This window comes from Oreochromis niloticus, linkage group LG11, assembly GCF_001858045.2.
Source record: "Oreochromis niloticus isolate F11D_XX linkage group LG11, O_niloticus_UMD_NMBU, whole genome shotgun sequence".
Lineage (NCBI taxonomy): Eukaryota > Metazoa > Chordata > Actinopteri > Cichliformes > Cichlidae > Oreochromis > Oreochromis niloticus.
In genome coordinates this window covers 5,790,605-5,809,470 of record NC_031976.2, presented here as the reverse complement: position 1 = coordinate 5,809,470, position 18,866 = coordinate 5,790,605, and the positions used below count along the sequence as shown (strand labels likewise).

General features: G+C 39.9%; 1 protein-coding gene across 2 annotated transcripts in view; it reads right to left on the bottom strand.

Moving 5' to 3' along the window:
* Window positions 1-6,488, bottom strand: part of ncalda (neurocalcin delta a) — a 66,134-nt gene extending 59,646 nt beyond the window's left edge. The window contains exons 1-2 of one of the 2 annotated variants that reach the window (XM_005456773.4): window positions 6,331-6,482; window positions 3,547-3,650 (exon numbers count right to left, since the gene is read on the bottom strand). The gene's annotated coding sequence lies outside the window, so the exon portion shown is untranslated. Of the gene's footprint in view, window positions 1-3,546; window positions 3,651-6,330 lie in introns of both variants that reach the window. The other variant, XM_005456774.4, reaches the window with a different exon arrangement.
* Between the last annotated feature and the right edge of the window lie 12,378 nt (window positions 6,489-18,866).

Sequence of the window (18,866 nt, the reverse complement as noted above, 5' to 3'; positions counted from 1 at the left end):
ACAAACATCAGCACTCTGTTTACTGTGAGCAACACCTATTTTCCATGTTGTGCTATGTATGCAGAGCATTAGATTGTCTGGTATTAAATAACTATAATAAGTCACCGTGCTGTTTTCCATGCTTCATTTCAGCTGTTAACAGATTTAATTCATCTGCCTCATGCACATCTTTATTTGCAGGGAATGGCAAAGATAAAGATGGATTTATTATTGTTTTTACTGTTACAACAATTTTCATTCGCTTTGTGCCACAGTGAAACAGAGAAGCAGATCCATTCAGCCTGTGATGACACAGGGGCTGTAATAAAAAAGTCTGGCTTGCATGTTGAGGCAGTAACATCAATCAAAGATCTCTCAGAGGGTTCTTGTAAAATTAGGTTTCGGTTTGCATCACACTACCATCTTTGTGAGTTACTGCAGCTAGAAATCTAAATGTGACATCTTAAATACGAAGAACAGGAACAATAGAGTTTTTTTTAAAGTATTAAACAAACACTAGACTCCACCTGTGAACGCATGGGTAGGGTGCTGGGCGCAGAGCTTCACCTGACACCAGCGGACGGCACATCATGTTCTCTCTTGTCACCACCGCGTCTGTGCGAACCATAAAGCAGAGTGCGAATGATCAAGTTTGATCTCAGCCACTCAGCCGCACCCATGTGGAGCAGAGCGCAGCCACAGGAGAACAACTGCAGAGCTCTGTGTGAAGAGGGGTGAACTTGGATGCTGGGATATTGTGTACAGGTGCTGTGCTGCTTCAAGCATATTTGATCAAGCATGTGTCTTGACATTTCTTCTTCACGGGACATCGTGGATACACTGTTTTAGCTTCAGTCTTTAGGTTTTTTGGCATATGACTGCAGTGATCTGGGTTGTAAATCAGTGAATTGCATAATACTGCACTCAAAAGTGTTCCAGTCCTTGTGATCTCAATATTTATAAATGAGCTTCCCACCTGTAATTTGACCTGTTTACATCCTGACAGCAGTATTGAGCTCAGTGAGCGGCAGTGTAGCTGCATCCTTGGTTTAAATGAGGAATGCCAACAATCCTAGCTATCCCTCCTGGGAAAACTGAAGGACAAGCGCAGACATTGTTTCCCACACTGTGCTCATCATGTTAGAGAAAACGAGCCAAAGAAAATCAAATGACCAGCTCACAAGTGTGTTACCATGCTGTCATAGCTGGCTGGATTTCTACATGTCAGTTGCCCATCACCGAGAGCATGTCTACTCTTCTCATCCTGCATGCTACATACATTTTTTTTTAATTTCTAGTAATTTGTATATGATTTTAATTTGTGTATGATCAACTGCCAAATACATAAAATACATCACATAAATATTTTTTACTGTATCTTAAAAACAAAAATGACAAGTAAGAGGGGGGAGGAACAGCCAACGAGAGGCTCCAACTCAGACACCACTGATAATGAAAGAGCAAGCAGGGAGTGACTAGGCAGGTAACAATGAAGTGCAGTACATGCAACTGAATTGGTACAATGGGAATGCTATGCTGCTGTGTGTACAGACAATGTTGCCTATACACTGTAAGTTGTACTAAAGTTATTACTAGGCACCAGCTTGTTGGGTCATTATTAATATTGTACAAAAAAGAGGGTGTGACCCAACCATGAGCTGGTACAACCAACTAAGAATGCTGTTGACACCCATGCTGGTGGAAAAGTAGTCTAGGGCTCCATTCCCTTTTGTTTTGATATTCATCATCTTTTAACAGCCTTTGGGTTTACAGGGTGCTTTTGTCTCATGGATTTTCTGTTATAGTGCAAACACTTAACAGAAATTCATATCAACACCTAGTAAACCTAGCATGGGAAATAGGTTGCACTGCATGCTCTGAGACCACAGTGTCAACCACGGTGCTGCTCAACGGTTTTCTACTAACAGACGCGAGCTGTCACTACATGAAAGTACAATGAAACAATAGGATATAGATGTATATAGATCTGTCTTTGCCTGTCCACATCTTATTCAAGAAGCAGATCCTATCAATGCTTGAACATCTGGTTGGTGTAGGAGCCTGTCGATGAGGGTCTACTATTCTTTCTCCTTATGAAGCTGGAGCCTCTTTAACTGATACTATAAAGAATGAGGTTTTGCCAGTTTTAAAAAAAGACATTGTTGTAAAAAGGAGCTGCCTGAATTACTGCTCAGTTACACACAAGCACAGCAAACTTAATGCGGTTCTGGAAAATAATATGAAATAATATAACACTAACTAAAGCTCCATTCAAAATTTACCAGTGAACGTTCTGCTTTGACATGTTTTCATTTGTAAATCACTCAAACATGGATGATTGGCCTTTAAGGACACTCCAGGCAACCAAGAGCTGTGGGCGTGACTTTCTACAAACCCAATTTAGTCAAGTAAGTGTTTGATATGCTTATAATGTCAGAATACAGCTGCACAGCACACTAATTTCATATTATTTCACTAAAATTATATAGAATTAGTAAAGCAAATCAATTCACAACAACGTCGCTGCATTATGTAATTCAATGACCTGGACAGAGGAGCATCACTGTGGATGTGCTGTGGCAGAAAGCTTTGGACAGCAGTCCACCTGCTTGCTTTGACAGTGGTCAGTTATCAGTCAACCCTACTATTAGGAAACTGTGATCACATCTCTGCAAGAGCACTGTAAAGTTATAACAAAGTTGTCTCATTATGTTTTCTGTAACATTTTTCCCTTATATAGCCCACTTACCCAATTAAAAAAACAAATACAATACCACAGCTATAAGCAGAGCTTGTGGTACAGTGCTTGTGTCCCTTTCACCACACAGAGAGAATGACTTTGGTATGCAACCCACAGAAATGAGTTTGTATGCAGTCCTCCAAAAAAACCCAACAATATGCAGCCAAGCGTAGACGATGTTGTGCGTAGGTCAAACGCCGATTGGCTGAAAAGTTGTCTAGAACAGGAAAGAGACACCTCCTTCACCACAAAGGGAAATAGGTGTGAAAAAAATAATCAACGATCAAAATAGCAGCATGAGAAGAACAGTGCTGCAGCGGACTGTTTTAAATGTTTCTAGCAAATCCCTTTTTACAACACATATATAAAAGCAACACTACAACTATTAACTTGGTAAGACAACTGTGGTATTGTGTCTTAGTTGGTTTTCTAGTAAAAGGGGATTTGATTCGAATCCCAGTACTACCCTCCTCTTAGGGGAGGAATGGTGTCCACCATGAAGCTACCACACTGGTGCTACCAGCTGTGGAGACCCCGCGCCGCTTGTTTTGGTATGACGGTTAAATACGTCATTCATTTTCTTCCGCTTATCCAATTCAGAGGGGCGGGGGATCTTCTTATGGGGGGGCTGAATCCTATGAATCATCAAGTGTTTGTTCTTTTTGGGCTTATAATGTGCTTGTGCTCCCTAGAAATTCATACGGAGTCAGCCTCGTATGCATTTCTTTGGACTGTGGCAGGAAACATATTCCAGCCCAAGCTCTGAGACAACAGTGTCAATCACTTTGAACCCAAATCAGGTAAGGAATGAAAAGGATGCCACTCACCAAGGTGAGCTTTCTTTCCACACAGCTGGGTCACAACTTCTGGTAGATGAATTTATGCTGATGGTCCTTATCCAACAATAACTTAATCTGAAAGTTACCAGCACCTGAGGAAAAACATAAAAAAAATATAATTTTTAAACTGCAATTTAATAGCAGGACGACTCTACCAGTAAAACAGCAGTTGTTTATATGAAGCTTATGCGTGAGTTTTAGGAAAATCTGTAATCAGTCATCTGCCTGCTTTCCTGGGTGTTAGGCTGCTTTTCTGCTCTTTACATCACTACCACTTTCCCACGCTTTCAATCTCAGTACAGACTCCATTACTCTAGTCCAATCATCTTCTTGTCTGCCTCCTTTGAGCCAATCAGCCTCTACTTTGCATGCAACCCACCTCCTCTCCATCTCCACCTCACCAACACCTCAGCCAGAGCTCCATCAAAGCCTCAGTCTTCATTTTCACCACCAGCAGCACCTAGAGTCGGGGGGGGGGTCCTGTCCTAAATCCTATCACTGCTGGGATTTTGTGCTGCCACGATGGGTCATCGAAGTCTAATCGCAGAATACATGAAATTTTCTATCACAATAAATCATGTTCAGTTCTTCCAAGTGATCTCTACTCATTGAAGTGAATGTAGCGCATTCAACATGCAAGCATGAAGTCTGTAACCATAAATATACTATTCTTTGTTAGTTAGAGTGTATGTGAGTTAATGATTTAGGGTCACTGACCCACACAAGTGTGAGAACTGGTTTGACTTCAGTGTTGCCTGGACTGACTCTTATCATAGACTCCACTTGATTAAAGCTGCTTAGTTACAAGTTGCCATTTTCACTATTGTACATAGTTACACTTTGAACCGGAGAACTTTACACTGTACCCATTCATACACATGCTACAAAGAGACCATGCGGTGTGTTGCCCACTAAAACAGAAGAAGTTTCAGACTAAACACTGCACAATCCTAAGAAAAATACAAAGGAGACCTATTACGCTCATCTTCAACACTATTTGTGTACTATTGGACTCAACCAGAGGAGCTTTACAATATTCACAGTTCAAAATCACCGCTGTCTGAAACAAGTCATTTTACCTTCTCTCCCCTCAAAGCCACCCAGCATTCTTGTGATTGGCTCCACCTCTCAAACAACTAATTTGAGCAAAAGGTGGATGGGTGTCTGCGATGTGTGCATGAGATGACTGTATCAATAGGTCCACTCTAACTGTCATCACACAGAGTGTCTCAAAGAGTGTAGAGCAGTCTGCAGGAATTACTTTTAGGCTTAAAGACTCGTTATTTGAAACCTTGTCGATAGTTAATATGAGCATCATCACTGCCCCATATATCCAGTATATATATTTCACTTTGAGCAAGCCATGCACTTCATCACGTGTTGTCAAATAAAAAACAGAAAGATCACTTACACTTGAGTAATATCTTACACTCTTAAAGCATTCTCATATTTATCTTCAAATATTCCGGGCCTGACCAGAGGACACGTCTTTCTTCATAAAAACTTCTCCCACAATGCGCCTCCTTTCTCAGAAGTCTCTCCCCACATGTAAAAAACTAAAGACAGATGATGTCCTTGTGACAGATCTGCACCAACCAGGGCTGTGATATCGGAGACTTTACTTTTAGTTAATAATCCCAATCACCAAAACATACGAAGGACACCAGCTCCACAAGTTACATGTATCTAAAAATGAAAAAGTTTTTTCTACTTTTTACTGCTGTCATATTTTCATACAACACCAGATGGAAATTCAAAATGTTCCAATACATCAGAAAGACTTCTTTACGCTGTTTCTTCACTATGTTCAGACTTAGAAAATAATAAGGCCATCCTGCTGCTGTTACACTACTACAGGCTACGTTTCTAGATAGGGGGGAAAAAAGAAAAGAAAAAGAAAAAAGAAAGCGTTTTTCACTCTTAACACAAAACCCCAGTTTGTCAGTGCTCTCTGGTGGTCAAACTCAGATGATGGTGACTGTTCTTAGGGGCAGTTTGCTATGTCTGTCACTCCTGCGGTCCCTTTTTAAAGCCTGATGTTCAGATCTGATATAATAAGTCTGAATGAGCACGGCTGATTTATCGGCGGTGCCTGTCATCAGAGATATGTGACGCATACAGACTAAACACAGTTAAGGTTTGTTTACTCTTCACCTGTGTGATAACGAGCCGGCTGTATCTCGGCCACCAGGGAAAAATCTCTCCAGGGCAGAGAAATGTGGGCGTGTACATCCACACTCAACTTCAGTTCATATGTAATGAAATGATCATGGGCCCGAGTAAAACAGGAGGCGATGCCTGCCCCCCACCCTTCAAATCACAGCTTAAGACTCCTTTAGGACAGAGTTGTGATGCTGAGTGAAGGTTTTCAAAGCCTAATCGCCAACAAACACAAATTCAATTCAGCTTAAATCCTCCTGAGCTTTCTTTCTCCAAGCAAACAGTCCGAGTTTGAATCCGCCTACAGCCTGTAAACACGAGCAAATCTGAACAGTATGCTAATTAATGTTAACAGACAAGATAGGACAAATGTAATAACAGAGGAGTTACGTTAGTTTCTGCTACTAAAACCTCATATTTCCCAGCTGTGCTCGGATACAGGACGCGTGTACGTGCTGAGCAAATCTGCAGCACAACAGCAAAAAGTAGACCACACGACTGAGTCGCTTTATGTTTGTGCTCGGCAGTCATTTACCACAGCCATTTGCGATGAAACAAAAGAGCTACACATGCTATCAAATAGGGACAAACAACTTCACAGCGGTCACTCACCACTATATTACAACAGAAGTACACCCGGAGCTGGCCTCTTCGTCTGCCGGCTAACCTGAGAGCCCAAACCGCTCAGACACAGGAACACATGTAGCCCCCAACAAGTGTCAGTGAGCGCGGAGTCAGAGCAAAGATAGCATAGAAAAGATGTGCTGCCCAGGAGAGGGAAACGGTCATACAAATGGTCTGTTGCAAGGCATTTCCCTACATTAAAGTGTGAACGTAATCATTAGAGACTAAATAAATCGTTTTTTTGCTTTGCTCCAACAAAACATATTTTTCTTTGCAACACACGAAAGGCGTGTCTGTGCAAATTTTGCGGTACCAAGAAAAAGAGCGGAGTGGGACCTCTGTTGGTTTCTTCCTCTTTAGCCACCGCGAATCAAATTACATTGTAATGACATTGTACTTGACTCTGGCGCCATCTAGTGGACAACTAGACAATAGGGCTTTTTATTGGTGGTGTGGCCAAGAAGTGATTTTTGATGTTTCTCTCTTTCTCTCTCTCTCTCCTTCTCTGTGTGTTTTAATGTTTAATGCATTTACTTATATTGGTAAATAGACTGTAGTAAATAGGATATATGAAGGATATATATAAAATAAAGAAATGGCCAGTTCTGCAAGTTTTTTTGTGATTGCGTTATTGTACTGACCTTATAATCATTGTAGTACTTTTTGGTCCCTTGCTGTGTTTATAACTGTCATGTGGATTTGTCTCTGTTTTTGAGGCTTTCTTTGCCAGATCTCTCTTAAAAAGACATTTTTAATGTCAATGAGACTTTTTACTCAGATAAATAAAATGATGAACAAAAGTCACTTTGCTAAAACAGATTGCAGCTTCAGAAAGAACAGGAATGTTCTTTCTGCCTCAAAATGATATCATTCATGAGTGATATGTTTGACATATTTTTGACAGATTATAGTCCAATAAGTCATTTATATCAGTTTAAATTCCTGCAATCTTTTTTTTTCTTTTTTTTCGCAAATACCATAAATCTCATTTTGGCAGACAATCACTTTTGGCATGACTATGTTCCTAACTCAAAATAAATTGAAAAAAAAAAAAAAAATATCTTCGGATCATGCACTAAAAATATTGATCTCCTGAGAAAAAATAATGCATTGTATATTGTATCTAATATACTTCTAAGTACTTTGTCACTGTAGTTTATTACAGTTTTCAGGTATCTGTACTTAAGTATTTGGGAGAAAAGCATGAGAGATAATTCAGACAGAGATGAAGAAAGATGTAAGACAGAACAGGATAGGAGAAGAAGAAGAGAGGTTTTATTTAAAGGCGCAATGGGCTTTGTTAAAATGGAAAGTGTCCTCATACTGGATCTGGATCTGATGTGATTTTTCATACTGTGTAATGTCCTTCAAAACAAAACTGATGTGTTTACTTTGTGTCAATCAAAGGTTGCATGCAAACACTCAATATTTTAGAGCAGGATAAACAGTTTCACTTGTCGTACTGTGAAGAAATCAAAGCACTGTATTGGACTGGAGTAGAGCCGCTGTGGTGTTCCTGGGTAGTTAGATTACATCAAGTGTAGCAGAGATGAATTTGAATTTAAGCTGACGATGCGGAGATTCAGCAGCATGGCCTAGTGGGGAATGGAAATCAGCTAAATAGCGTGTGAACTCATGGGTTAAATGTAGTTTAATACAGTTGTGTAAAACCACTCCAATAGCAGTAAACCTCAGCACTGATCAGCCACTACAACTGATCTTCAGCTTCCTCCACCTGCTCAATCCCACTTTAACCCCTGACTGCACTTATTTTTCTGCTTAGGTGTAGAGGCAAAGTCAAACCTGGCAGTGATATTATTTTATTATTATATTAATCTAGCATGGCTTTCAGTTTTTTTTTTTTTACAAAAATCCAGAGAACACTACTATTTTTGACTTTCTTTGAGCACATTTCAGAACCTGTGCTTTTTCACTTTTACCTGACTAAGGAAGTTGAGTAAATACTTTGACTTTTACTGGAGGTTTAAAAAAAATGTATTTATTTATTTTAACACATATGTACACATCCTAAAAACCTGAGCACATCCACACCAACAAAATATTTTTTTGTTGTCTATTCTCATTCAATAGGAAGACTATCCCATCAATACTTGAACATTTGGTTGGTGTAGGAGTGTCAGTGAAGATCATGGATGAATAACCTTTACTTAAGCAGCCTCAAAGAGTGTGAGTTATACTTATGCTTTTGAACTCAGGAGGTAGAGCAGGTGAGCTGCTAACTGGAAGGTTGCTGGTTTGATCCCTGGTTGTTCCAGTCTGCATGTCAGAGAGTATCCCTGGACAAGATACTGAACCCTAAGTTGCTCCCTGGTGCGTTCATCATAGTGTGAATGTTAGATAGAAAGCACTTAGTTTTAGAAAAAAAAGTGCTTTTGTGAATATAGGCATGTTGTATAAAGCACTCTCCGTGCTCCAGTAGAGTAGAAACATGCTATATAAGAACTAGACCATTTACTATTTTATCATTTCAAAATACAGCTGCACAGCATGCTAGGGCTACTGTGATGTTTCAACAAAATGATATGAAATTAGTAAAGCTAATGAAGTCAGAACAGCTGGAAACTAGCTCTTCTTCTAAGAAAACAGAAGCTGACTCTTTGCTGTTACTTAAAGGGGTTTTAGTATGTTTAGTGTAGGTTTCTGCAATATTTAGTGACCCAAGCAGAGGAGCATCAATGTGGAACCAAAAGCAGGGTCCAACAGTGCTGGTTTACCTGTTTGCTTGAACAGGATGACTGCAAATGACAGGGGTCGTGTTGCCTGGAGCCACAGTCAGTGCAGTTCTTTCGTTTGTTACCCAACAGTGATCTGAAGTTTATACAAAGATGCACCACCAGGTGGCGATCAAGTGCTGCGCTCCATTTTCATGTGGTCCTGTGTCTCTCTTTACCTTAGAAAAGGCGCCAAAATAAAACCCTGCGATTCAGATCATTTTAGCGACAAAAGATACTGCCCTTTGCAAGAGGTTACTCTTTTTTTTTTTTTTTTTTTTAGAATTAGTGATTATACTACAAACCAGTGTTGTTTAATTTGAGAAAAACAAAACATCTACAATAGTTTTATGAATTTTTGAAGTAAAAATCAAAGTCAACTATTTGCTGTTTCTAGCTTCTCAGATCCAAACATTTAATGCTTTTCTTGCAGGCGCCTGTAAACTAAATACATCTGTATACTGCTGGTCAGACACCTAAAGGTCAAAATATCAACATTTTACAATATTTGCTACAACTAACCAAAATAATAACCGCAAAAAAATAAAATAAAGAAAATTATATTTTCAGAATTTAATCATCTAAAACAAAGGCAAGTAAAGTTTTTCAGTGGACTCTCAGATACTGTTAACATTTCACGTGTCTCCAGGAAGTTACCCCGCATAACCTCTGCTTCTATTCAGCTGTAAATAAATCACGGCTATCATTAATCTCAACCAAACTCCACTGGATCCCAATCGAGATTTATCACCGCTGCGACTAGTATTTTTCCAACTCATGCTCTTGCATCAGTTGGATCTGTCCATAAATCTACTCTCACTTTAATGAGCGGAGAGGTAATCAACACCAAGTGATGCCAGGCGTGGTAATAAATTCTGCAGGAATACTAATTGGGGTTTTGAAGGGTCAGAGGACTGTGGCTCCAACATAAAGCACTCTGTCACATGCTTCTCACATTCTGCTTCTCATCTTATGCACCAGTGGTTGCTTTATTAAAAGCTCTGGATGTCTGAATGATAGATTTTGGAAAATATGCATTGTGTTTCCTATATATGAACTGATCTTATCCATCATGTGGAAATCGTAGCAGCCAGTTATCATGGAACATACTGTCTGTGCCACTCATTGTTAGACTTAATTGAAACATTGTTTTGGGGTCTGTCTCTGTCTGGTGTGGTGTGGAGGAGAAAAAGCACAAAAAAAAAAACAAAAAACAAAAATTGAATCAGTCACTTTGTCTATTGTCCAAATCCACTTTTTGTTCTGCTCAGTCTTAATTACTGTTAATCACAATTAACTGTCCACCCCCCACCTCCCCAAAAAAGTAGATCGAGGGCCAAATAACAATTCTTCACTCCAACAAAACCCACCGAACGAAGGCGGAGAATTCTGTGAGAAAGAAAGCCTGGTGATCAGAGGAGGAGCGTGAAAATGGCCTAAAAACAAAAGAACGTGTCCAGAGGGGAGGATTACATTTATCAGGACCGCAGAGCCGCCACGCAGACAGAGACGGGATCAGAGAGGGATAACTCGCAGAAAGCAGGCTTAGAGAAAAGGGAGAGAAAACCAGGGAACGGTCTGAATAATAAAGGAATTTACTCCTTTATTATTCAGACCGTTCCCTGTGTGCGACACACACACACAAACACACGCGTACAAAAAAAAAAGTTTTTAATTATTTGGGCTGTATTTTGGGACATGAAATTGCTAATTGTGTCAACAGTGATTCCGTAAAATTGTTATCTCCCGAAAAGATTTGCTCATGCCTTTTACGCCGTGCAGCATTTTTAAATGAATTAATTAGGCGATCACAGTAATTACTGTTTATATTGTTGTTAATGAGCCCAAAGGCAAGCGAGCTGCACTCATCCAAATTACACTCATGAGGCACGGAGCCAAGAAAAGGTCCAAACTAGAGTGCCGCATGTTAAACATTCCCCGAGTCTTCCTGGCAAAGCGATAACCGAGAGTGCGCCGAAATTACACTCTAACCTCACATTTCCTTGTGACCAAACATCTTCCTCATTAACATGTGTAATTAGTTTTGAGGCTCTAATAAAAATTACAGATTTTAACTCTCCCCTCCGTCTCCCCCTCCAAAAAAACCCCCAAACCCCCCCACTAGTGATCTGATATCACCTGCTATTTAATATGCATATAAAGCAGCCCCGTCAGATCACAATCACTCTGTCATTTCACTTTATTATGTTCACTCATTCTTTTTTTTTTTTTAATTTCTCCTTCCTGTCTGTCAGATTTGGTCTGACATTTACTGGCTGCATTTTGCTGTATTTCTGCAGCACCTGAAGCACAATAGCTGAGCGTTCTAACAGAAAGGTCTTATTGTAAATATGATAATTCCATCAGGTGCTGTTTGTGAGTGACACGCACTGACGGCAATCTGAAGATTTTTTTTTGTCCCTTTGTTTTTATGTTTTTATTTAGAGCAAATGTCAGAGCAGCGGAGTAGAGGGGCACTTTTCTTTCTTTCTTTCTTCAACTCGCAGGCTAATTTTGTGCTCCAAGTTTTCACTCGTGACACAGAACAAAGTTGACGTGAAAGCAGCAGTATGGGTTAATCATTTATATATTTATCTATCTATATCGTAGGATCTGGATGTCTTCTGTGTTGGCACACATGTTGTGTGCTGCTCTTTTAGCTGCTGGGTAATTTGAGCATGGTGACGTGGGCAACAACAAAGCTAATTTAGCAAGTCTTATATTTTATTCCCTTCTTTTTGAATAATAAAAACAAGGAAACACTGTAAATATAAACATGTTAATATACGGCATTACTCCTCCCAATATATTAGAAACAAGAACTCAGAGAGCACAAACCTCCAGCAAAGCAGCTCTCAGTGTTAGCAGGATTTACTTTTAAGGGAATAGATATGATAAATGGACTATATGAATTATAATGTGATATTTAGAATTGTCATATACCAGTATCATCATTAGGACCAAAGGAAGTAGAATTTTAAACATGGTTTTAAAGTGAAAAGACATTTTATGAAAGCTGGACCTTATTCGACCTTGAAGGAATCAGAGGTCCAAAGTAACATGATATTTAGAATCCCCATATATCATTCTCTATATGTATATATGCTGTCAATACAAGCAAAATAGTTTTGAGTAACTGTGTATAGCAATATTCAGATCAATCTATTGACCTCAAGGGAGAGGTCAGAGGCCAGATATGACATGATTTGACGCGACCCCTATAAGAAATAGGCAAAAGAGAATGGATGGATGGCATCGCGGAGGTCAAACGTAAGGAAGACGCAGCTCAGTGTAATAAAAGACAAAGAAAAACCCTGTTTAGCTACACTTACAGTGCTATAAATTATTACAAATTAATCTCTAATAATCAGTGTAATTATTTGTTCCATTAACTGACCTGTCGATATACTGACCAGCTGCTTAGCCTTACATGAATCAGTGCCCTGCTGACAGTGTTAGTGCAGGTTGTGTGTTCTGCTGTGTGTGAAAATGAAACAGAGAGACAGGGGAGATGTTGCACCTGTGTTTCTGGAGGGTGGGGGTCATCCAGTGCTGATGAAGTCTTCCTGCTGCAAAAGAACAAGAAAAAGATCTCGCTGTTGCCTTGACAACCATCACGCTTCCCCCCTGCCAGGCGCACACAAATGCACACAAGAACCCCAAAAAATGAATAAATAATGACACAAAAGGAAAACAAAAGCGCGCGCGCGCACACACACACACACACACACACACACACACACACACACACACACACACACACACACACACACACACAATCAAGACAGCAGCAACCTTGAACTACTAAGTCATACTTCTGAACTTCTGTACTTGGTGGCACCAGTAACAACATTTTAGAATAGAAAAAGAGACCCCACCTGCCCCCCATCCCCCAACTACAACCCTCAATTTTTCATGTAAAAAATTAAAAAACAGGTATATTACTGCAAGTGTAACTGTAGGAATACATGTGTATACAAGAAATACAACTTTTCCAGCAGAAGCTGAAGGCAGCGAAGGATTAACCAAGATCAGAGAAAATAGATGTGTCATAGAAAATTCAATTATTAGGACAGAAGTTTAATTATAAACTTGTTTTGTTCTGTTTATTTCCGTTCATTTGCCTTGCAGTGCCTGAAAAATCACAAAACGCTAATGTAAGCGATGAACAAGGTGCAGGCATAGCTGATCTCGGCCTGTGTGTTTGGGCTGAGGGCTGGGCAGGTGCAGACATGAGAGCAACACCAATCAGCAGCTCTGATTGAGATGCTACCTCAAACTGTTCTGACTGGGACCAGATGGAGCACAGATCCTTATTTATAAAGGGTCTCTCTCAGGTTCCACAAACACACACTTGCACGTTTGCAGATGGCCAAAAAAGCAAATCACACCCGCTGAAATGCCAGTAACACCTACTGAAATCTTAGGTTGCTTGCAATTACACTCAGCTATACGGTGCATGATTAACACACCAGAGACATAAGAGAGCGATGTGTGTCATGTGAGCATGTCTCAGAGAGGTCGCCTACTGTCTGCAGGAGGTTCACACACACTGACAAATAACATTTACCAATGTTAACTCCAGTCTGTGCGTACATGCACAGCTTTCTAATGAATACTGCTATCGGTTAATGCATTTGGAGCCCTGCATCACTGCCCCGAGACAGATCTTTTTACTCATCCAGTCAGGGGTTATTGATCAAATGCAACCTTTGTGTGCGTGCTACCCTTTGGAACTTGAGCAAACATGGGGTCGCTCAGTGTGAAGGCATTGAGCTTCAGTGCTGCTCTGAGGTGGAGAAAATGATTTTAGTCCATGTGAGGAAGTGATGGCTCTCTCTGATTGCCACCACAAACATGCTAAGAGCGAATGCAGTGAAAGTAGTTCTTCTGTTCTCTCACTAGTCGGTGAAAATAAGGCGGCTTACCACATATGCTATAATTTATGCACGTCCTCAAACATGCTGTGAGGACCAGCTTCCTCAGCATCTCTGTTATGAGACACGTGGAGCATGAAGCACTTATCCCAGCTGAGCCAAAGTCTTGGGCAGGTTATAGCTGTGGCTCAGGGACTGGGAACAAGTCACCTACAGATCATCCTAAATGCTGGCAGATGTGTTTGCTTATTTTCATTTGACTTCTCTACTGTTTCTTACCAGTGGGTAAGTTGTCAAGTCAAAGTCACTTATTGCTGTTTCAGTCTTTATACATTTAGAGAGCGCATGTGGCACAACGCAACACAAAGATACATGCCAAGACATGGGAACACTGCATGTAACGGATATTGTGAGTAATATGAATGACAAAAAAAATCCAAACCAAATGTTGCATATTGTTGATACACATCAAAAAAAAAAAATTACCCCACAGACAAATAGCCATAAAAAGACAGAAACTGCTAACTACAGAGAAATCATTTCAATTATTTTATAAGGCAATTATTAACAAATTGCATATTAATTCCTCTACCCTAGCCACCCCCCCCTACCCCCCTTTAGACGTTTATCTAAATAGATGCTCTCTAATTAATGTGTCTGACAGCCTTATTATTCTTTGAGGGTGATATTTTCCTGTGATGAAAGCCAGAGAAGGTCAATTTTAACACAGACCCACGGGAGAGAAGAGGACCAACACAGACTGGGTTTCTGTGTCCCTCTGTGCATGCGTTTTGTTTACCTGTGTGCATATGTATATATCAGTATGTGAATGGATGCATATGTGTGTGTGTGTGTGGACATTCCTGGATGCTGAAACCACTGGCATCCTTGGATTGACATCCTGTTATTGAAGCAGTAAATCACTGTGTAATGATGGGTCCTAACTTTTTAAAAATGTACGCTTGAAGACTATGATGATGGTGAAATCATGATACATGGCAGGGTGAATCAGATGTATTATTCTGGTTCGCACACACACTGAGCTTTTGTCCCTTAAAAACAAACAAACAAAAAAAGACCTAGTAGCTTTGTTATCAATGATCTTTGCAGCAGTGTTGTGATGCGCTAAAGTTACTATTTAAAGGTGATTTTGAATGTAAATCTTCAAAGTACAATCTAAAGTTGTAGATTCAATTGTCTAATAAGGTTTAAAGTGATAGCATGTGTAGGGCTCTTTACAATTGACTGTAGCTGTGCTGTGGCTAACCTTATTTAGCTTTTTGTCTTGCATCTATGTGTGGCATTGCCATGTCTTCCACAGTCTGTTTAACTTATAGTGTATGTATATAATTTGTGTTGTATGAGAATTTGTGATACAGAAAAAAATGATCTTGTTAATTTTTGGAGATGGTATTTTATAATAAACAGGTGAGAGTCTGTTGTGTGGCAGTGACTCTGTCTTTCTTTACCATGTACCCTATCATCATCATCTAAGTTTCATTTTAGTGAAGTTGAGGTGAAGGTTTAGTGTTGAGTAAAGTAATGAATTTATACATATCAGGTATTTACAGTGCTCTAACGACTGGATAAGATATGAAATGTTTTTTCAGTGAATAATCTCATTTTCCACTGATTACACCAGTTCTTCATCACTTCATTTCACTTTAGTTCTTTCATCGGTGAAATTGAATCAGATCACAAGGACACTGGTCACGTTTACATGTTTCATATTTGAAAAAAGCTGCACATTTACATTATATAAATTCACTGAGGTTCTCTGCATTCATTTCTGAATCGTCACATTACACATCTGCATTAGAAATGAGCAGTAGAGATGACTTGGGAAGAAAGTATTACAACATTAATGTTGCTGTGTCATTTCTTTTCTCCTTAGGTTTGGATAGTAAGCCTGCAGACAGTAATTATATAAAAACTAGGACTGCAGCTTTAAACTGACCATCTCAGAGATTAGGCTCAAAGAAGACTTGTTTTTCCACATGTTGTTGTACAGCTGATCTGTTTTCCCTCTGTTTTAGAGCATTAAGGGAACCATCCTTTAATGTCTAATAAAACATCTGCGTTCGCTGTTCTGGCCACCGATCCCAGGAGTACCTTTACAAAATCTCATCCATGCTAAATTTTGTTCTACGAGTCATTCCTTACCGTTTACCTCAGAATTCAGCTGCTAGCGATAGTGACTGACTGAAACCCAGAATAATGAGACCTGCAATTAGCACCGGCCAATCAATGGGGTAATTGCAGAGCGAGACTGATGGACTGCAAGGGGAGAGGAGGAGTTTGCTGCCAGCACTATATCGATTTCCCTCAAACCAATTAGTTGGTTTCCAGCACTTCTGAGTGTTGGTCCCCAGCCATCTGCTTCCATAGTACAGAGAGGAGCGAAAACACTGTTGTATAGATTGTATACTATGCAGATTCCATTCCTTATTGTGCATGGCTGCTGAGGGAATCTATTTCAGTACCACTGTCCATAAACACTGTCTAATCTGTTTCATGAAAAGCAGAAACTGGAGCACAGAAACTATGTTGTTGATAAATGCGCGCATTACATTCCTTGCTGTGGGCTGGATGTTACACCAGTTCAGTCATTTTAAACCAGAATCTCATAGACGGTAGTATTATATGAGCAGCCCTCACTACTAAAACAGCAAGTCTCATGGAAAAAATATCATCTTTACCAGTTAATGATTATATGAGAAGACATGGACTTTTTCTTGTAAAGTTCTCCAGTTATACCAGCAAAATTTCTGTCTTTTTTTTAATTCTAGTTCATGCAAAAAACATTTTGACTCACAGATATACATTTTTTCTAACAGATCTTTTAGGAGACTACCTTGTGTGTTTGACAAAACTCAGATATGGAGTCTTGCAGGGGCTACATGAGTGCAAACCAAATCCAATAAAAAAAGCAGGACAAATCTGCTAATGTTGCCCTAAACCCTGTTAACAGTCAGGACAAGGCAAAGCTGAGAAATGCTACACAGTGTATGTTAAGTGAATGCAGGAACTTGACAAGCTAATGTAGTCATGTGCTCCTTGGCTTTGAAGTCATGCCCAGCTGCTACTGTGGGTAGTGTTTTATGTTTTAGAAAGACGCTATACATGGGTGCCAAGCAGACAGCAGCACATGGAAATCAAAGTTTGCCAGGCCTGTCATGCGTCTTTGCAGCTGCTAAGCGATAGTTGTGTTTAGACTCTGTACAGTAACATCAGAAAATAAGATATCTGTGATTCATTAAGACAGTACAGTCTCAGATGTTCTGTTTCTAGTTTAAAATAGAACTATACTACGGTGCTGTGCAAAAGTCCTGAGCTACCCCTCATTTATATAATGGTAAAGACATAGGTGCACAGATTTATTGAAACATGCTCGAGCATAAATGCATGAATGCAATATTTTTAAGATTAGAGTTAAAGCTTTACTGTTTGATGAAGCTTATAGTTAGGGCTGGATCAGGTGACCCTGAATTGTCTCCTAGTTATGTTGCAATAGGCCTGTGCTGCTGAGGGGGCTTCCCATGATGCACTGGGTGTTTCTTCTTTACCAACATCTTTTCACTCTGTGTTGTCTTATGCCCTGTCTTCCTCCTCTCACCCCCAACCAAATGCCTCTCCCTGAACCTGGTTCTGCCAGAGGTTGCTTGTTAAAAGGGAGTTTTTCCTTCCCACTGTCCCCAAGTGTTTGCTTATAGTGCTTACACTGATTATTGGAGTTTTCTCTCTATTATTGTCTGGTGTTTACCATACAATATAAAGCCCCATAAGGTGAGTGTTGTGAACTGGCACTATATAAATGAAATCGAACTGAATTTAATTTTGGGGATAACTGTCATGCTGAAAAAAGATGTTGCTGGAAATCAGATCCTTTCCAGGTGTTACAATTTCATCTATCTATTTTTTCTCCACTTCTGCAGTTTCCTCATTTTTTACGCAATTTATTTTCTTTTCAATTAAAAAGAATTTTTTTTAAAGACCTTAAAAACCCCTGGAGAACTGTTACTAGTTACAAGTGAAATAGTACAAACTGAGGGGTGGCTGGAGAATTTTAGACAGGACTGTGTCTAGTTAAGGGTCTTCCTTATGGATTTGTGTGTAAATCAATAACCCTTTAATATCAGATGGTAGGGACTAACCACCTGTACAGTATTTCAGGCTGGGGGACTTGCCAAGTGTCCACAGACTCAATCCTGTTACTACACTGTAATAAAGGGAGTCTTTGCCGGACTTGTTCAAATAGGACTGAGCAACTCTGTAATCATTTTACCTCAGATTACATATGAAGAATTCATCTTTCAGACAGGTTATAGTCTGTAGCTACATCCACTCCCAATAAAGTGGCGCTCTACTCATTATCCGCTCTTTGCTGAAGTGAACACAGACACATACAAGGCTGGTATTGATTTGGAGAGCTATTTCCAAGATGTCTTTTTCCATTCATGCACTAGTAATGTGCAAAAGGCCAGTCTTTCCTCCAAGTGAAGCCATTAATGCATGCAACCTGTCCAGCCAGCCATAATAATAGAGCCACTTGAGATCAGCACCACAGCAGCAATTTTTTTCCCCCCAGTGCTTCCTCTTCTTCCAGGGACCACAATCACAAAAAATTATTTTGCGCTTTTCACAGAGAAGCTAAATGGGTCTCTAATTATAATGACCTTCTCTGAAAAGGTTGAGCCATAATTGGAAAACAGCCCTAGAGTACAGGCCATCTTTTGCAGAAGTGGCAGGGATGGAGGAGAAAGAGAGAGAGCGAGACAGAGCTGGGTGAAGGAGAGAGGCGCTTTAAGAGGCAGATCAATTCTGGCATCAAAATGGCAAAAATGAGAAATGAAGGAAAAGGTTTTCTTTCCTGTGTTTCTGTCTCTCCGCGGCTTCTTTCACCGTAAAAACAAGT